This window comes from Schistocerca piceifrons, unplaced genomic scaffold (assembly GCF_021461385.2).
Source record: "Schistocerca piceifrons isolate TAMUIC-IGC-003096 unplaced genomic scaffold, iqSchPice1.1 HiC_scaffold_622, whole genome shotgun sequence".
Lineage (NCBI taxonomy): Eukaryota > Metazoa > Arthropoda > Insecta > Orthoptera > Acrididae > Schistocerca > Schistocerca piceifrons.
This window is the reverse complement of record NW_025728864.1, coordinates 47,460-65,383: the sequence shown is the minus strand read 5'-3', so window position 1 is coordinate 65,383 and position 17,924 is coordinate 47,460. Positions and strand designations below refer to the sequence as shown.

General features: G+C 50.4%; 18 non-coding genes across 18 annotated transcripts; all 18 read right to left on the bottom strand.

Moving 5' to 3' along the window:
• Positions 1-301: 301 nt before the first annotated feature.
• Trnae-cuc lies at positions 302-373 on the bottom strand. The gene has a single exon. It is a non-coding gene; the product is annotated as a tRNA-Glu (tRNA).
• Positions 374-818: 445 nt separating this feature from the next.
• Positions 819-900, bottom strand: Trnal-uag. Its single transcript has one exon. It is a non-coding gene; the product is annotated as a tRNA-Leu (tRNA).
• Positions 901-1,647: 747 nt separating this feature from the next.
• Trnah-gug lies at positions 1,648-1,719 on the bottom strand. Its single transcript has one exon. It is a non-coding gene; the product is annotated as a tRNA-His (tRNA).
• Positions 1,720-2,105: 386 nt separating this feature from the next.
• Trnae-cuc lies at positions 2,106-2,177 on the bottom strand. Its single transcript has one exon. It is a non-coding gene; the product is annotated as a tRNA-Glu (tRNA).
• Positions 2,178-2,622: 445 nt separating this feature from the next.
• Positions 2,623-2,704, bottom strand: Trnal-uag. The gene has a single exon. It is a non-coding gene; the product is annotated as a tRNA-Leu (tRNA).
• Positions 2,705-3,451: 747 nt separating this feature from the next.
• Positions 3,452-3,523, bottom strand: Trnah-gug. Its single transcript has one exon. It is a non-coding gene; the product is annotated as a tRNA-His (tRNA).
• A 386-nt stretch (positions 3,524-3,909) lies between these two features.
• Trnae-cuc lies at positions 3,910-3,981 on the bottom strand. The gene has a single exon. It is a non-coding gene; the product is annotated as a tRNA-Glu (tRNA).
• Positions 3,982-4,426: 445 nt separating this feature from the next.
• On the bottom strand, positions 4,427-4,508 carry Trnal-uag. The gene has a single exon. It is a non-coding gene; the product is annotated as a tRNA-Leu (tRNA).
• Positions 4,509-5,255: 747 nt separating this feature from the next.
• On the bottom strand, positions 5,256-5,327 carry Trnah-gug. Its single transcript has one exon. It is a non-coding gene; the product is annotated as a tRNA-His (tRNA).
• Positions 5,328-5,713: 386 nt separating this feature from the next.
• Trnae-cuc lies at positions 5,714-5,785 on the bottom strand. The gene has a single exon. It is a non-coding gene; the product is annotated as a tRNA-Glu (tRNA).
• Positions 5,786-6,230: 445 nt separating this feature from the next.
• On the bottom strand, positions 6,231-6,312 carry Trnal-uag. The gene has a single exon. It is a non-coding gene; the product is annotated as a tRNA-Leu (tRNA).
• Positions 6,313-7,059: 747 nt separating this feature from the next.
• Positions 7,060-7,131, bottom strand: Trnah-gug. The gene has a single exon. It is a non-coding gene; the product is annotated as a tRNA-His (tRNA).
• A 7,212-nt stretch (positions 7,132-14,343) lies between these two features.
• Positions 14,344-14,425, bottom strand: Trnal-uag. The gene has a single exon. It is a non-coding gene; the product is annotated as a tRNA-Leu (tRNA).
• A 747-nt stretch (positions 14,426-15,172) lies between these two features.
• Trnah-gug lies at positions 15,173-15,244 on the bottom strand. Its single transcript has one exon. It is a non-coding gene; the product is annotated as a tRNA-His (tRNA).
• Positions 15,245-15,630: 386 nt separating this feature from the next.
• Positions 15,631-15,702, bottom strand: Trnae-cuc. Its single transcript has one exon. It is a non-coding gene; the product is annotated as a tRNA-Glu (tRNA).
• Positions 15,703-16,147: 445 nt separating this feature from the next.
• Trnal-uag lies at positions 16,148-16,229 on the bottom strand. The gene has a single exon. It is a non-coding gene; the product is annotated as a tRNA-Leu (tRNA).
• A 747-nt stretch (positions 16,230-16,976) lies between these two features.
• Positions 16,977-17,048, bottom strand: Trnah-gug. Its single transcript has one exon. It is a non-coding gene; the product is annotated as a tRNA-His (tRNA).
• A 386-nt stretch (positions 17,049-17,434) lies between these two features.
• Positions 17,435-17,506, bottom strand: Trnae-cuc. The gene has a single exon. It is a non-coding gene; the product is annotated as a tRNA-Glu (tRNA).
• Between the last annotated feature and the right edge of the window lie 418 nt (positions 17,507-17,924).

The window sequence follows — 17,924 nt, the reverse complement described above, 5'->3', positions numbered from 1 at the left end:
AGCAGTGTCAGACACGGTCTCCATCACATGTATACGAGCAAATGAACGTGCCTGCGCTGTCAGGACTCTAACTACAGTGGTTAGCTGCATTCACCTCCGTGGCAATGTCTTGCAGTCCTCCAAGCCTCTTGACTACAGGTACCGGTATGTGGCTCGATAACAAGTGGATAGACGCCGCATCTCTCTCGCCGTCAGGTGTTGCCGCGAGTCATACTTAACGTAGCTTTCTGCACGCGTCAGCGTAGCGTCAGTCGAGCAAAGTCGAGACAAGTCGCATAGGAGGAGCAACAAAAACGCGCAATTCCGGTACCGGGAATCGAACCCGGGCCTCCTGGGTGAGAGCCAGGTATCCCAGCCACTAGACCACACCGGACAACGACGGCAGTGCTCTTTCCAGCGAACGCAGCAGCCGCCCACGGTTAACTGACGACAACTGTAAAAAATCCACTCTCTCGCGTTATAGAACGGCGTGCTCCGGACGCATTTCGTGGAGACGAACGCCAGCAATGATGAGAGCAAAAGGTGCCTACAAATCCTGTCGTTGCACCACGCACTGTTCTACGACAATTCACCAAGCAGACGCTCACGCCTTGTTGTGCTGTTTCCTTTGCGGGCAATGAGTGCATCTGCCTTCGACACAGGAAACATTACACGTTCGGCAGCTGTGGGATTGGAACCCACGCCTCCGAAGAGAATGGTGCCTGAAACCAGCGCCTTAGACCGCTCGGCCACGCTACCTACACAACACGCGCGTCACAAGAGCTGCGTCCTACCCCACGAGGACACACCGCAACGGCACAAAAATGAGACGTAAAAAGTGGCAACGGTGGGATTCGAACCCACGCCTCCGGAGAGACTGGTGCCTAAAACCAGCGCCTTAGACCGCTCGGCCACGTTACCGTTGGATCAGCAGCGGCAAAACGTTTCGTTTGTACTACAAAGATCACTTCGAAATGGAAGTATCTTGGCAATCGCCGTGCCATGTATTTCCACTGCTCTCCCACTGGAAGCGTCTCTTTAGGCCATCCACAGCAAGAAAAAGCCGTGCCCGCCGTACGGTAGCGACGCCACTTGTCTGTAGCTGTCGCAGTTAAGGAGACAGCGTCAAGAGACGTTTTCGTGCCGTGACCAGGTTTCGAACCTGCGCTTTCCTTAACCACTAAAGTATCGTAGCTGTAACTGTCAGGCGGAGCTAGAATGCTCCATGTATCAAACATATGTGAGCTCAAGGAGGTTACACTTGAAGGAAAAGCGGCAGGTTAACGCGATCACATCAAAACCCCCGGCAGCTACGGGATTCGAAACCGCGCCTACAGAGAGACTGGTGCCTTAAACCAGCGCCTTAAAGCGCTCGGCCACGCTACATGCGCTGCTTGGTGCGCCAGTGTTCCTAGCATTTGTAGAAACAGTGCACGCCACAGCTTCCTGTTCTGCTGGGACTGGCTGCTCATCCATCGCACTTCAAACGACTGCCCTTTTCGACTACAGAGAGCAGCGGACGTCTGCGCTCTGGGAGGCGACATTACGTGTTGGGGATGAAGTGGTAGTGCTAACTGCGGCCTGCGGAACACGAGTGAAAAAATCAAGAGAGTACTGTCATTTCGAGTACTCGCCATTGCAACGGCAGCAAGGCAAAACTTTCAAAATTGCCGTGACCAGGATTCGAACCTGGGTTATTGCGGCCACAACGCAATGTCCTAACCACTAGACGATCACGGCCATGGCCACGGAGGCGCCCGCGAAGGCAGCTGGCTGCAATGCAAGTGGCGATACCCAGCAAAGCCTAGGCCAAGGTGTACGCCACAGCAGTGTCAGACACGGTCTCCATCACATGTATACGAGCAAATGAACGTGCCTGCGCTGTCAGGACTCTAACTACAGTGGTTAGCTGCATTCACCTCCGTGGCAATGTCTTGCAGTCCTCCAAGCCTCTTGACTACAGGTACCGGTATGTGGCTCGATAACAAGTGGATAGACGCCGCATCTCTCTCGCCGTCAGGTGTTGCCGCGAGTCATACTTAACGTAGCTTTCTGCACGCGTCAGCGTAGCGTCAGTCGAGCAAAGTCGAGACAAGTCGCATAGGAGGAGCAACAAAAACGCGCAATTCCGGTACCGGGAATCGAACCCGGGCCTCCTGGGTGAGAGCCAGGTATCCTAGCCACTAGACCACACCGGACAACGACGGCAGTGCTCTTTCCAGCGAACGCAGCAGCCGCCCACGGTTAACTGACGACAACTGTAAAAAATCCACTCTCTCGCGTTATAGAACGGCGTGCTCCGGACGCATTTCGTGGAGACGAACGCCAGCAATGATGAGAGCAAAAGGTGCCTACAAATCCTGTCGTTGCACCACGCACTGTTCTACGACAATTCACCAAGCAGACGCTCACGCCTTGTTGTGCTGTTTCCTTTGCGGGCAATGAGTGCATCTGCCTTCGACACAGGAAACATTACACGTTCGGCAGCTGTGGGATTGGAACCCACGCCTCCGAAGAGAATGGTGCCTGAAACCAGCGCCTTAGACCGCTCGGCCACGCTACCTACACAACACGCGCGTCACAAGAGCTGCGTCCTACCCCACGAGGACACACCGCAACGGCACAAAAATGAGACGTAAAAAGTGGCAACGGTGGGATTCGAACCCACGCCTCCGGAGAGACTGGTGCCTAAAACCAGCGCCTTAGACCGCTCGGCCACGTTACCGTTGGATCAGCAGCGGCAAAACGTTTCGTTTGTACTACAAAGATCACTTCGAAATGGAAGTATCTTGGCAATCGCCGTGCCATGTATTTCCACTGCTCTCCCACTGGAAGCGTCTCTTTAGGCCATCCACAGCAAGAAAAAGCCGTGCCCGCCGTACGGTAGCGACGCCACTTGTCTGTAGCTGTCGCAGTTAAGGAGACAGCGTCAAGAGACGTTTTCGTGCCGTGACCAGGTTTCGAACCTGCGCTTTCCTTAACCACTAAAGTATCGTAGCTGTAACTGTCAGGCGGAGCTAGAATGCTCCATGTATCAAACATATGTGAGCTCAAGGAGGTTACACTTGAAGGAAAAGCGGCAGGTTAACGCGATCACATCAAAACCCCCGGCAGCTACGGGATTCGAAACCGCGCCTACAGAGAGACTGGTGCCTTAAACCAGCGCCTTAAAGCGCTCGGCCACGCTACATGCGCTGCTTGGTGCGCCAGTGTTCCTAGCATTTGTAGAAACAGTGCACGCCACAGCTTCCTGTTCTGCTGGGACTGGCTGCTCATCCATCGCACTTCAAACGACTGCCCTTTTCGACTACAGAGAGCAGCGGACGTCTGCGCTCTGGGAGGCGACATTACGTGTTGGGGATGAAGTGGTAGTGCTAACTGCGGCCTGCGGAACACGAGTGAAAAAATCAAGAGAGTACTGTCATTTCGAGTACTCGCCATTGCAACGGCAGCAAGGCAAAACTTTCAAAATTGCCGTGACCAGGATTCGAACCTGGGTTATTGCGGCCACAACGCAATGTCCTAACCACTAGACGATCACGGCCATGGCCACGGAGGCGCCCGCGAAGGCAGCTGGCTGCAATGCAAGTGGCGATACCCAGCAAAGCCTAGGCCAAGGTGTACGCCACAGCAGTGTCAGACACGGTCTCCATCACATGTATACGAGCAAATGAACGTGCCTGCGCTGTCAGGACTCTAACTACAGTGGTTAGCTGCATTCACCTCCGTGGCAATGTCTTGCAGTCCTCCAAGCCTCTTGACTACAGGTACCGGTATGTGGCTCGATAACAAGTGGATAGACGCCGCATCTCTCTCGCCGTCAGGTGTTGCCGCGAGTCATACTTAACGTAGCTTTCTGCACGCGTCAGCGTAGCGTCAGTCGAGCAAAGTCGAGACAAGTCGCATAGGAGGAGCAACAAAAACGCGCAATTCCGGTACCGGGAATCGAACCCGGGCCTCCTGGGTGAGAGCCAGGTATCCCAGCCACTAGACCACACCGGACAACGACGGCAGTGCTCTTTCCAGCGAACGCAGCAGCCGCCCACGGTTAACTGACGACAACTGTAAAAAATCCACTCTCTCGCGTTATAGAACGGCGTGCTCCGGACGCATTTCGTGGAGACGAACGCCAGCAATGATGAGAGCAAAAGGTGCCTACAAATCCTGTCGTTGCACCACGCACTGTTCTACGACAATTCACCAAGCAGACGCTCACGCCTTGTTGTGCTGTTTCCTTTGCGGGCAATGAGTGCATCTGCCTTCGACACAGGAAACATTACACGTTCGGCAGCTGTGGGATTGGAACCCACGCCTCCGAAGAGAATGGTGCCTGAAACCAGCGCCTTAGACCGCTCGGCCACGCTACCTACACAACACGCGCGTCACAAGAGCTGCGTCCTACCCCACGAGGACACACCGCAACGGCACAAAAATGAGACGTAAAAAGTGGCAACGGTGGGATTCGAACCCACGCCTCCGGAGAGACTGGTGCCTAAAACCAGCGCCTTAGACCGCTCGGCCACGTTACCGTTGGATCAGCAGCGGCAAAACGTTTCGTTTGTACTACAAAGATCACTTCGAAATGGAAGTATCTTGGCAATCGCCGTGCCATGTATTTCCACTGCTCTCCCACTGGAAGCGTCTCTTTAGGCCATCCACAGCAAGAAAAAGCCGTGCCCGCCGTACGGTAGCGACGCCACTTGTCTGTAGCTGTCGCAGTTAAGGAGACAGCGTCAAGAGACGTTTTCGTGCCGTGACCAGGTTTCGAACCTGCGCTTTCCTTAACCACTAAAGTATCGTAGCTGTAACTGTCAGGCGGAGCTAGAATGCTCCATGTATCAAACATATGTGAGCTCAAGGAGGTTACACTTGAAGGAAAAGCGGCAGGTTAACGCGATCACATCAAAACCCCCGGCAGCTACGGGATTCGAAACCGCGCCTACAGAGAGACTGGTGCCTTAAACCAGCGCCTTAAAGCGCTCGGCCACGCTACATGCGCTGCTTGGTGCGCCAGTGTTCCTAGCATTTGTAGAAACAGTGCACGCCACAGCTTCCTGTTCTGCTGGGACTGGCTGCTCATCCATCGCACTTCAAACGACTGCCCTTTTCGACTACAGAGAGCAGCGGACGTCTGCGCTCTGGGAGGCGACATTACGTGTTGGGGATGAAGTGGTAGTGCTAACTGCGGCCTGCGGAACACGAGTGAAAAAATCAAGAGAGTACTGTCATTTCGAGTACTCGCCATTGCAACGGCAGCAAGGCAAAACTTTCAAAATTGCCGTGACCAGGATTCGAACCTGGGTTATTGCGGCCACAACGCAATGTCCTAACCACTAGACGATCACGGCCATGGCCACGGAGGCGCCCGCGAAGGCAGCTGGCTGCAATGCAAGTGGCGATACCCAGCAAAGCCTAGGCCAAGGTGTACGCCACAGCAGTGTCAGACACGGTCTCCATCACATTTATACGAGCAAATGAACGTGCCTGCGCTGTCAGGACTCTAACTACAGTGGTTAGCTGCATTCACCTCCGTGGCAATGTCTTGCAGTCCTCCAAGCCTCTTGACTACAGGTACCGGTATGTGGCTCGATAACAAGTGGATAGACGCCGCATCTCTCTCGCCGTCAGGTGTTGCCGCGAGTCATACTTAACGTAGCTTTCTGCACGCGTCAGCGTAGCGTCAGTCGAGCAAAGTCGAGACAAGTCGCATAGGAGGAGCAACAAAAACGCGCAATTCCGGTACCGGGAATCGAACCCGGGCCTCCTGGGTGAGAGCCAGGTATCCTAGCCACTGGACCACACCGGACAACGACGGCAGTGCTCTTTCCAGCGAACGCAGCAGCCGCCCACGGTTAACTGACGACAACTGTAAAAAATCCACTCTCTCGCGTTATAGAACGGCGTGCTCCGGACGCATTTCGTGGAGACGAACGCCAGCAATGATGAGAGCAAAAGGTGCCTACAAATCCTGTCGTTGCACCACGCACTGTTCTACGACAATTCACCAAGCAGACGCTCACGCGTTGTTGTGTTGTTTCCTTTGCGGGCAATGAGTGCATCTGCCTTCGACACAGGAAACATTACACGTTCGGCAGCTGTGGGATTGGAACCCACGCCTCCGAAGAGAATGGTGCCTGAAACCAGCGCCTTAGACCGCTCGGCCACGCTACCTACACAACACGCGCGTCACAAGAGCTGCGTCCTACCCCACGAGGACACACCGCAACGGCACAAAAATGAGACGTAAAAAGTGGCAACGGTGGGATTCGAACCCACGCCTCCGGAGAGACTGGTGCCTAAAACCAGCGCCTTAGACCGCTCGGCCACGTTACCGTTGGATCAGCAGCGGCAAAACGTTTCGTTTGTACTACAAAGATCACTTCGAAATGGAAGTATCTTGGCAATCGCCGTGCCATGTATTTCCACTGCTCTCCCACTGGAAGCGTCTCTTTAGGCCATCCACAGCAAGAAAAAGCCGTGCCCGCCGTACGGTAGCGACGCCACTTGTCTGTAGCTGTCGCAGTTAAGGAGACAGCGTCAAGAGACGTTTTCGTGCCGTGACCAGGTTTCGAACCTGCGCTTTCCTTAACCACTAAAGTATCGTAGCTGTAACTGTCAGGCGGAGCTAGAATGCTCCATGTATCAAACATATGTGAGCTCAAGGAGGTTACACTTGAAGGAAAAGCGGCAGGTTAACGCGATCACATCAAAACCCCCGGCAGCTACGGGATTCGAAACCGCGCCTACAGAGAGACTGGTGCCTTAAACCAGCGCCTTAAAGCGCTCGGCCACGCTACATGCGCTGCTTGGTGCGCCAGTGTTCCTAGCATTTGTAGAAACAGTGCACGCCACAGCTTCCTGTTCTGCTGGGACTGGCTGCTCATCCATCGCACTTCAAACGACTGCCCTTTTCGACTACAGAGAGCAGCGGACGTCTGCGCTCTGGGAGGCGACATTACGTGTTGGGGATGAAGTGGTAGTGCTAACTGCGGCCTGCGGAACACGAGTGAAAAAATCAAGAGAGTACTGTCATTTCGAGTACTCGCCATTGCAACGGCAGCAAGGCAAAACTTTCAAAATTGCCGTGACCAGGATTCGAACCTGGGTTATTGCGGCCACAACGCAATGTCCTAACCACTAGACGATCACGGCCATGGCCACGGAGGCGCCCGCGAAGGCAGCTGGCTGCAATGCAAGTGGCGATACCCAGCAAAGCCTAGGCCAAGGTGTACGCCACAGCAGTGTCAGACACGGTCTCCATCACATGTATACGAGCAAATGAACGTGCCTGCGCTGTCAGGACTCTAACTACAGTGGTTAGCTGCATTCACCTCCGTGGCAATGTCTTGCAGTCCTCCAAGCCTCTTGACTACAGGTACCGGTATGTGGCTCGATAACAAGTGGATAGACGCCGCATCTCTCTCGCCGTCAGGTGTTGCCGCGAGTCATACTTAACGTAGCTTTCTGCACGCGTCAGCGTAGCGTCAGTCGAGCAAAGTCGAGACAAGTCGCATAGGAGGAGCAACAAAAACGCGCAATTCCGGTACCGGGAATCGAACCCGGGCCTCCTGGGTGAGAGCCAGGTATCCCAGCCACTTTTTTTTTTTTTTTTTTTTTTTTAGCATGCCCACTCGGTCAGAACCTCCCTATGTTTTAAACCTATTTTAAAGGAAATTCATTTGCTCAGCTAGTAATAGCTAGTTGATAATCATGGGAGTCTTAGCCTTCGTAGGATAATGATATTTCTTCGAATTATCGTAATATTGCTTGCTCTTACAGGCATTACTCGTTTAATGTGCTATATAGGTCACATCGTCGCACCAATATTCAGCCGTTTCATAGACGTCTCGTTTTTAACACAAACGTAGAAACTAAATCCCTGAGCCTATCGCTGATACTTCCTCGGCGAGAAACGCTTATTACAGAAAATTTAGACTAAACGAAGGTTCCACCGAGATTCGAACTCGGATCGCTGGGTTCAGAGTCCAGAGTGCTAACCGTTACACCATTTTTTTTTTTTTTTTTTTTTTTTCTTTGTCAGGTTCCACCGAGACTCGAACTCGGATCGCTGGATTCAAATTCCAGAGTGCTAACCATTACACCATTTTTTTTTTTTTTTTTTTTTTTTTTTTTTTTTTTTTTTTTTTTAGATTTCAGTGTCAGATAAGCGTCGGCAAGGAGGGCAGGGGTCAAATAATGCTGAGGCCTGGCCTCAATGCCGCCTCTCATCTGTCACCTAGTGACGGTATTTCCATTAGATTGCGTGCTTTGAATTTTGTATTATTAATTGCCGATTTTGGCTAGGTTTCATAATTGCAAAAATTGAATTGAATTGCTGGTTGAGGATAATCGTAAAATAAATGACTTTCTTCTCTGAATAAATTCGTGAATTAAATTGCAGGACTCCCTTCATTTGTTGCTACTTAAATATGGTACTTAAAATGTAAAGATGAGCTGAATCATAAACGGTTCTTTGCTGCTCCAATTATTGTTGTATAAAACGGAGTCTTTTGTTTGCTCTTCTCTGTTATCCGACTCCCAGTCGCTCAAAGACAATTTTGAGCATGTTGCCGTACGTCTGCTTATGGCCTGGATATTTAACTATTCTATCATATTCATTTTTCAGATACATACGAAAATCAATGAGATCGTCGGTTCCTAAGTGATTAATAACATAGCTAACGTATGTTCCCATTAACCAATGAATTGAGTTGTTTTTGGTTGCAGGGAAATACTGTACCTGTGGCCGGAGAAGGATCAGAGGCTGAAAATTGTCTGTGGACGATCGTGTCAGAAAAGCCAATTGGTCTCTCAACCATTGCCAGTTCTTCATATGCCCAGCACACGTGAATCTGTGTACTGTTGTGTCGACGAGATTACATTTGAGACAAAGGTTTGTTTGGCTAATCCCAATTGAGTGCAACCGTTCGTTGGTACTGACTATATTGTTGACCGATTTGTACCATGATGTTTTTGCGTCGGAGGAGAGAACACGCAGGTTAATATTCTTCCATATAGTTGTCCAATTGTAATGCGGATATTTTTCCTCTATTTTATTCTTCCCTTCATTTTTCTTCTTGAGACACAGAATTGCTCGGGCCGTTAACTGCCGCGAATTAGTTATTTCGCTATGAATATAACTCATATCGATGAAAAATGTACGCACATGACGAAGGCGGGGATTGATTTTGTGCACATCAACTGGCGCGTGGAGACTTGCAGGTGTAAGAATTTCAAATAACTTAGTTGTAATGCTGGTAACGTTTTCGTTGAGAAGACTAGTGGTCCGTTTGAGGAAAAGAGCCGAGGCCTTATTCTTAATGTCCGTTAATCCCAGACCTCCATTGCTGGGATCGAGGGTAGCTGTTCTCCCAGTCACTCTAAACACTTCACCTCGCCATAGGTAGTTAGTGACGATTGACATTATCTTTCCAGCGATCATGGTGGGGAGTGGAAAGAGTTGCGCCGTATAATAAGCTTTTGATAAAAGGCAATTATTAATTAAACGAATTCTTTGAAATTGATTTAAAGGTCGGAGCAGGTTTTCTCTGGTGGCTCCTTGAATGCACCCGGATGTTGTTTTCCAATTAATGGCCGCCATTTTGACTGGACACATAGTCAGAGTCGTCCCAAGTGATTTGCACTGAGTGACCTGTGTTGCCCAAGTGACAGTTACGTGTTGAAAACCCCGCAGGTTTAGCAATCTGCTCTTATTAGCATTGGTGGTAGCACCCGACACGCTGCAGTACTTTTTAATGAGCAATTCTAATTTGGTAATGTCATCGACGTTCCGTAATACGACGCCTACATCATCAGCGTATGCATTTGTGACTGTTTTGTGACCTGCTAACGTAATACCTGTTAGATTGACGTGAAGACTGCGGAGTAACGGCTCCAAGGAAAAGACGAATAGAAGCATGGAAAGCGGGCTGCCTTGAGGAACGCCACGCCGTATCGGGATCTGCTTAGTTCTTTGGCAGTTGACAGAGATACTTGCGTTGATCCCCAACGCAACGTTCGTGACCACACTGAGAACTCGTTCGTCAAAGCCTATTTTTCTCATTGTTGTAAGAAGGAACCTGTGATCCACACGGTCGAAGGCTTTGTGAAAATCGATAAAACAAATGGCACATTTGATGTTTGTCACAGAGGCGATGGCAATTAAATCCCTGTATTCCGCAATACTTTTGAAAATAGTTCTGCCAGGTACACATGACTGATGTGGACTTACTATTTTTTTGGCTAAAAGTGAAAGTCTGTTATTTAACAGTCTAGCTATGATTTTGTAGTCGGAGTTAAGCAACGAAATAGGGCGAAAGTTGTGTAGATTGCGCTTCGATGTAGTCTTAGGAACTAATACTATTGTGCATTCTTTCATAGCAGCAGGTAGTGGTTTTCCTTGGATAATCTCGTTTGCCATTTGAGTAAACTTTTCTCCGATGAGTGGCCAGTATCGTAGATAAAATTCAACGGGCAACCCATCCGGCCCCGGTGACTTGTTTAAAGGAGACTTGCGGACGGTGTCGTGGAGATCCTCTTCAGTGAAATCAGTAAGAAGTCCTTCATTTTCCTCTTCTGACAGCTGAGGAACTATGCCGCCAAGAAATTCTTCGAAGGATTCTTCGCATAACTGACTGGCTGAATAGAGATTGTGGTAATACTTGAAAACCTCGTTGACGATCTCTTTCTGAGAAGTAATGGTCAGACCGGTCGGAGTCTGGATCTCATCAAGAAAGGTTCGTCTCCTATGTTTTGCGTGTCTCAATAGGTGATATAAGGAAGCAGTTTCGTCCTCTGATAGTGTCTTGGCTTTTGACCTTACTTTTAGTCCTTCCAGCTGTTGTTGTTTAATGCGGAGTAATTTGGCCTTAGTTTTTTTAATGTCTGCCAAACGAATGCCGGAAGTGCTCGCCTGTTCATACAAGTTCCGTAACATTGCGTAATAAAATTCTACGGTGTTCTTGAGTTCTCGGGATCGTTGAAGACTGTACTGAATTAAGACGTTCCTCAGTTTTGGTTTGGCCCTGTTGCACCACCAGTCCGTAACAGTCACATAGCGATCTATCGAGCGCAAGCACATGTTCCACGTTTCGTTGACAACATCTGCCAACTCATTGTCCTGTAGCAAAGATACATTCAGCTTCCACTGACTTCTTAAACGGCGAGATGGTTGTGCCCTTAAATTGATGGAAGCCAGCATACTGCAATGGTCGGAAAAATATACAGGAATTGTCTCGACTTTAACTAAGGATCTTTCCATACCTTGTGACACATATATCCTATCAATCCTGCTACAGGACTGTGTAGCTATATACGTATATGCAACAACAGTGGGATATTTAATTTCCCAAGTATCTCTGAGGTTTAGATCCGTTACTAACCACTTCAATTCGTTACAGCAATTAAAATTGGGAGTCTGATCTTTTTTATTTAGTACACAGTTAAAATCGCCGCCAATTAAAAGTTCTGGTGGGTTTTTCCGTAATAAATATATTATTTCTTCTCTAAAAAAATTTGCCCTTTCCGGTCTATTGGAGGTCCCTGACGGGGCATACAGGTTAATAATAGTAACGTCAAAAACTTTAATTCCTATTGCTCTGCCCGAGTCCAGTCTCTCGACATCAGTTACAGGGATCCCTTCCCGGATTAAAATTGCTGTGCCCACCTTTGTTTCGAATGAGATATTTAGTATTTCTACATAGCCGGCAACTTTAAGGTCAGGCATCGTGACTTCTTGCAGCAAAGCAATGTCAGTTCCGGATTCATAAAGGAAATCCTTGAGAGCAGCAATCTTCGTTTCTGACTTAATCCTGTTAATGTTTATAGTTGTTATTGTGTATGCCTGGCACATGTAGGTTCCTCGTGAAAATAAGGAAAAAAAAAATCCCTACTGTCAGAGAAAAGTAACAATTACTCCTGGAGGTAATCGAAGAGAAAGAAGAAAAAAAAAACTATATTAAAAACAGTCAACTACGAATTTGGCAGATTGGTAATTCCGTTGTCACCGAAATTGTGCAGGAACATGGGGGCACTTAGCAGTACCATTTCTCGAGTTAGACTTAGCTGTGTCAGTTCAATGATGGATTCTTTACCGGGTCAGACTTATCTTTACAGTGGGGTTTTGCACCATCAAGGTTCTTTGAGTTTTTCTCTGGGGATACTGCAGTAATTATTTCATATGATACGTTTTTGGCTTTCACATCATCTTTTCCTAGTTTTTGTTTATCGGCGTGACGAGATGCTTTGAGGTTCGGTTGAGGTTTTAGCCTGCGTCGTTGAACCTCCGCAGTGGCAGTGTGTGGCCGCGAGTGATCCGCATCTTGCGCCGATGGTTCGGAGGTGGCCTCTGCACAGTCCTGTTTGCTAAGTCTAGTTCCAGTTTCAGTTCCTTCCGCGACTTCTATCTGTGCATCGGGGAGGGAGTGCTGTGTGTCTGTAGATTCGCAAGGCTGAGTCCGATCCATCACTTGCTGTTCCTCAGAACTCGACTTCCGTGTTACCGTGGTCGGAGCCAGTGGTTTCGCGTCCATGTTTTCTAACACTGTGGCAACAGCAGCTGACGGCGGGAGGGCCTCTGCTGCTGGCGTCACTGCCGCATGTTTACTGTCTACGTCCTCACCCGCACCCTCGCTGCATTGCTTTTGTTTACGGTTGGACTGTGATGTATCATCGTCTGAACAGTCTTCAGTTGTCTCTAAAGGTCTCTTTTTAGGTTGCAGATCGCATTCACGGGTAAGAGAACTGCGATCGGTAATTACATGCAAGGGAGGGAAATCAGCGACATTTCCGGCAGTTACTTCAGAAGTACTGGCTCCATCATTACCGGCCGGGGGAGGTTGATGATTGTTAGGCAGAACATCATTAAGCGTAAGTCGCTGACGCTGCGTAAGGCTATTTTTAAGGACATAGACACGGCGGGGACAGTCTTGACGGAAATGACCCGTTGCATTGCAAATATTACATGTCTGCACCTGCCCTGAATATACGATATGCGCTTTATGACCAGCAATAGAAATAAAAGATGGGATATTGGCTTTAACTTCCATTTCTACTGATCGAATACCATTGAAACACTGCAATTTATACAATTTCGACCACCTTTCGTTGACAACGGACTGGATCTCCCCGTATTTCGAAAGCGCCTCTTTAATCAGCTGATTATCTACTTCAATAGGAACGTTTAGCACTCTGACTGATTTATACGTGATATCCGCTTTGCGAATTGAAACACTACTTTTAGACCCATCTCTGTGCACAAATTCAGCAACACTACCGCACCTCAATAACAGCTTCTCAACATCAACAGGATTAAAAAATTTTACAAAGACACAGTATTTGTCAGCATCTAACTGGGTGGTATGTACGGAATCAGAACTTACCCCAATTACGTCGGTCAGCCAGTCATGGATTTCCAAAGCCGTAGGTTGCACTGCACGCGTTTCCTTCTCAAAAGAGAAAACCAGGGTATTCTTCCGTATAATTCCAGCGATTTTTCTTCAGTCGCGAGGAGATTCCGGTAATAAACCGAAATGCCACCAAAACACAACCGTTATAACGGACGAAAATACACAGAAACTTAGCACAATGACACCAGACACGTAGAATCACAGAAATTCACAAACGGCAACAAATTAAACTCAGGACGCGACGGCACCACTAACGTAAACACGGAGCAGCAGCGGACACGTCCGAACGCGCTGACAGCTAGAGCCGGAATGTGTGGATAGACGCCGCATCTCTCTCGCCGTCAGGTGTTGCCGCGAGTCATACTTTACGTAGCTTTCTGCACGCGTCAGCGTAGCGTCAGTCGAGTCAAGTCGAATAAGAGGAGCAACAAAAACGCGCAATTCCGGTATCGGGAACCGAAGCGTGGCCTCCTGGGTGAGATCCAGGTACCCTAGCCACTAGACCACACCGGACAACGACGGCAGTGCTCTTTCCAGCGAACGCAGCAGCCGCCCACGGTTAACTGACGACAACTGTAAAAAATCCACTCTCTCGCGTTATAGAACGGCGTGCTCCGGACGCATTTCGTGGAGACGAACGCCAGCAATGATGAGAGCAAAAGGTGCCTACAAATCCTGTCGTTGCACCACGCACTGTTCTACGACAATTCACCAAGCAGACGCTCACGCCTTGTTGTGCTGTTTCCTTTGCGGGCAATGAGTGCATCTGCCTTCGACACAGGAAACATTACACGTTCGGCAGCTGTGGGATTGGAACCCACGCCTCCGAAGAGAATGGTGCCTGAAACCAGCGCCTTAGACCGCTCGGCCACGCTACCTACACAACACGCGCGTCACAAGAGCTGCGTCCTACCCCACGAGGACACACCGCAACGGCACAAAAATGAGACGTAAAAAGTGGCAACGGTGGGATTCGAACCCACGCCTCCGGAGAGACTGGTGCCTAAAACCAGCGCCTTAGACCGCTCGGCCACGTTACCGTTGGATCAGCAGCGGCAAAACGTTTCGTTTGTACTACAAAGATCACTTCGAAATGGAAGTATCTTGGCAATCGCCGTGCCATGTATTTCCACTGCTCTCCCACTGGAAGCGTCTCTTTAGGCCATCCACAGCAAGAAAAAGCCGTGCCCGCCGTACGGTAGCGACGCCACTTGTCTGTAGCTGTCGCAGTTAAGGAGACAGCGTCAAGAGACGTTTTCGTGCCGTGACCAGGTTTCGAACCTGCGCTTTCCTTAACCACTAAAGTATCGTAGCTGTAACTGTCAGGCGGAGCTAGAATGCTCCATGTATCAAACATATGTGAGCTCAAGGAGGTTACACTTGAAGGAAAAGCGGCAGGTTAACGCGATCACATCAAAACCCCCGGCAGCTACGGGATTCGAAACCGCGCCTACAGAGAGACTGGTGCCTTAAACCAGCGCCTTAAAGCGCTCGGCCACGCTACATGCGCTGCTTGGTGCGCCAGTGTTCCTAGCATTTGTAGAAACAGTGCACGCCACAGCTTCCTGTTCTGCTGGGACTGGCTGCTCATCCATCGCACTTCAAACGACTGCCCTTTTCGACTACAGAGAGCAGCGGACGTCTGCGCTCTGGGAGGCGACATTACGTGTTGGGGATGAAGTGGTAGTGCTAACTGCGGCCTGCGGAACACGAGTGAAAAAATCAAGAGAGTACTGTCATTTCGAGTACTCGCCATTGCAACGGCAGCAAGGCAAAACTTTCAAAATTGCCGTGACCAGGATTCGAACCTGGGTTATTGCGGCCACAACGCAATGTCCTAACCACTAGACGATCACGGCCATGGCCACGGAGGCGCCCGCGAAGGCAGCTGGCTGCAATGCAAGTGGCGATACCCAGCAAAGCCTAGGCCAAGGTGTACGCCACAGCAGTGTCAGACACGGTCTCCATCACATGTATACGAGCAAATGAACGTGCCTGCGCTGTCAGGACTCTAACTACAGTGGTTAGCTGCATTCACCTCCGTGGCAATGTCTTGCAGTCCTCCAAGCCTCTTGACTACAGGTACCGGTATGTGGCTCGATAACAAGTGGATAGACGCCGCATCTCTCTCGCCGTCAGGTGTTGCCGCGAGTCATACTTAACGTAGCTTTCTGCACGCGTCAGCGTAGCGTCAGTCGAGCAAAGTCGAGACAAGTCGCATAGGAGGAGCAACAAAAACGCGCAATTCCGGTACCGGGAATCGAACCCGGGCCTCCTGGGTGAGAGCCAGGTATCCCAGCCACTAGACCACACCGGACAACGACGGCAGTGCTCTTTCCAGCGAACGCAGCAGCCGCCCACGGTTAACTGACGACAACTGTAAAAAATCCACTCTCTCGCGTTATAGAACGGCGTGCTCCGGACGCATTTCGTGGAGACGAACGCCAGCAATGATGAGAGCAAAAGGTGCCTACAAATCCTGTCGTTGCACCACGCACTGTTCTACGACAATTCACCAAGCAGACGCTCACGCCTTGTTGTGCTGTTTCCTTTGCGGGCAATGAGTGCATCTGCCTTCGACACAGGAAACATTACACGTTCGGCAGCTGTGGGATTGGAACCCACGCCTCCGAAGAGAATGGTGCCTGAAACCAGCGCCTTAGACCGCTCGGCCACGCTACCTACACAACACGCGCGTCACAAGAGCTGCGTCCTACCCCACGAGGACACACCGCAACGGCACAAAAATGAGACGTAAAAAGTGGCAACGGTGGGATTCGAACCCACGCCTCCGGAGAGACTGGTGCCTAAAACCAGCGCCTTAGACCGCTCGGCCACGTTACCGTTGGATCAGCAGCGGCAAAACGTTTCGTTTGTACTACAAAGATCACTTCGAAATGGAAGTATCTTGGCAATCGCCGTGCCATGTATTTCCACTGCTCTCCCACTGGAAGCGTCTCTTTAGGCCATCCACAGCAAGAAAAAGCCGTGCCCGCCGTACGGTAGCGACGCCACTTGTCTGTAGCTGTCGCAGTTAAGGAGACAGCGTCAAGAGACGTTTTCGTGCCGTGACCAGGTTTCGAACCTGCGCTTTCCTTAACCACTAAAGTATCGTAGCTGTAACTGTCAGGCGGAGCTAGAATGCTCCATGTATCAAACATATGTGAGCTCAAGGAGGTTACACTTGAAGGAAAAGCGGCAGGTTAACGCGATCACATCAAAACCCCCGGCAGCTACGGGATTCGAAACCGCGCCTACAGAGAGACTGGTGCCTTAAACCAGCGCCTTAAAGCGCTCGGCCACGCTACATGCGCTGCTTGGTGCGCCAGTGTTCCTAGCATTTGTAGAAACAGTGCACGCCACAGCTTCCTGTTCTGCTGGGACTGGCTGCTCATCCATCGCACTTCAAACGACTGCCCTTTTCGACTACAGAGAGCAGCGGACGTCTGCGCTCTGGGAGGCGACATTACGTGTTGGGGATGAAGTGGTAGTGCTAACTGCGGCCTGCGGAACACGAGTGAAAAAATCAAGAGAGTACTGTCATTTCGAGTACTCGCCATTGCAACGGCAGCAAGGCAAAACTTTCAAAATTGCCGTGACCAGGATTCGAACCTGGGTTATTGCGGCCACAACGCAATGTCCTAACCACTAGACGATCACGGCCATGGCCACGGAGGCGCCCGCGAAGGCAGCTGGCTGCAATGCAAGTGGCGATACCCAGCAAAGCCTAGGCCAAGGTGTACGCCACAGCAGTGTCAGACACGGTCTCCATCACATGTATACGAGCAAATGAACGTGCCTGCGCTGTCAGGACTCTAACTACAGTGGTTAGCTGCATTCACCTCCGTGGCAATGTCTTGCAGTCCTCCAAGCCTCTTGACTACAGGTACCGGTATGTGGCTCGATAACAAGTGGATAGACGCCGCATCTCTCTCGCCGTCAGGTGTTGCCGCGAGTCATACTTAACGTAGCTTTCTGCACGCGTCAGCGTAGCGTCAGTCGAGCAAAGTCGAGACAAGTCGCATAGGAGGAGCAACAAAAACGCGCAATTCCGGTACCGGGAATCGAACCCGGGCCTCCTGGGTGAGAGCCAGGTATCCCAGCCACTAGACCACACCGGACAACGACGGCAGTGCTCTTTCCAGCGAACGCAGCAGCCGCCCACGGTTAACTGACGACAACTGTAAAAAATCCACTCTCTCGCGTTATAGAACGGCGTGCTCCGGACGCATTTCGTGGAGACGAACGCCAGCAATGATGAGAGCAAAAGGTGCCTACAAATCCTGTCGTTGCACCACGCACTGTTCTACGACAATTCACCAAGCAGACGCTCACGCCTTGTTGTGCTGTTTCCTTTGCGGGCAATGAGTGCATCTGCCTTCGACACAGGAAACATTACACGTTCGGCAGCTGTGGGATTGGAACCCACGCCTCCGAAGAGAATGGTGCCTGAAACCAGCGCCTTAGACCGCTCGGCCACGCTACCTACACAACACGCGCGTCACAAGAGCTGCGTCCTACCCCACGAGGACACACCGC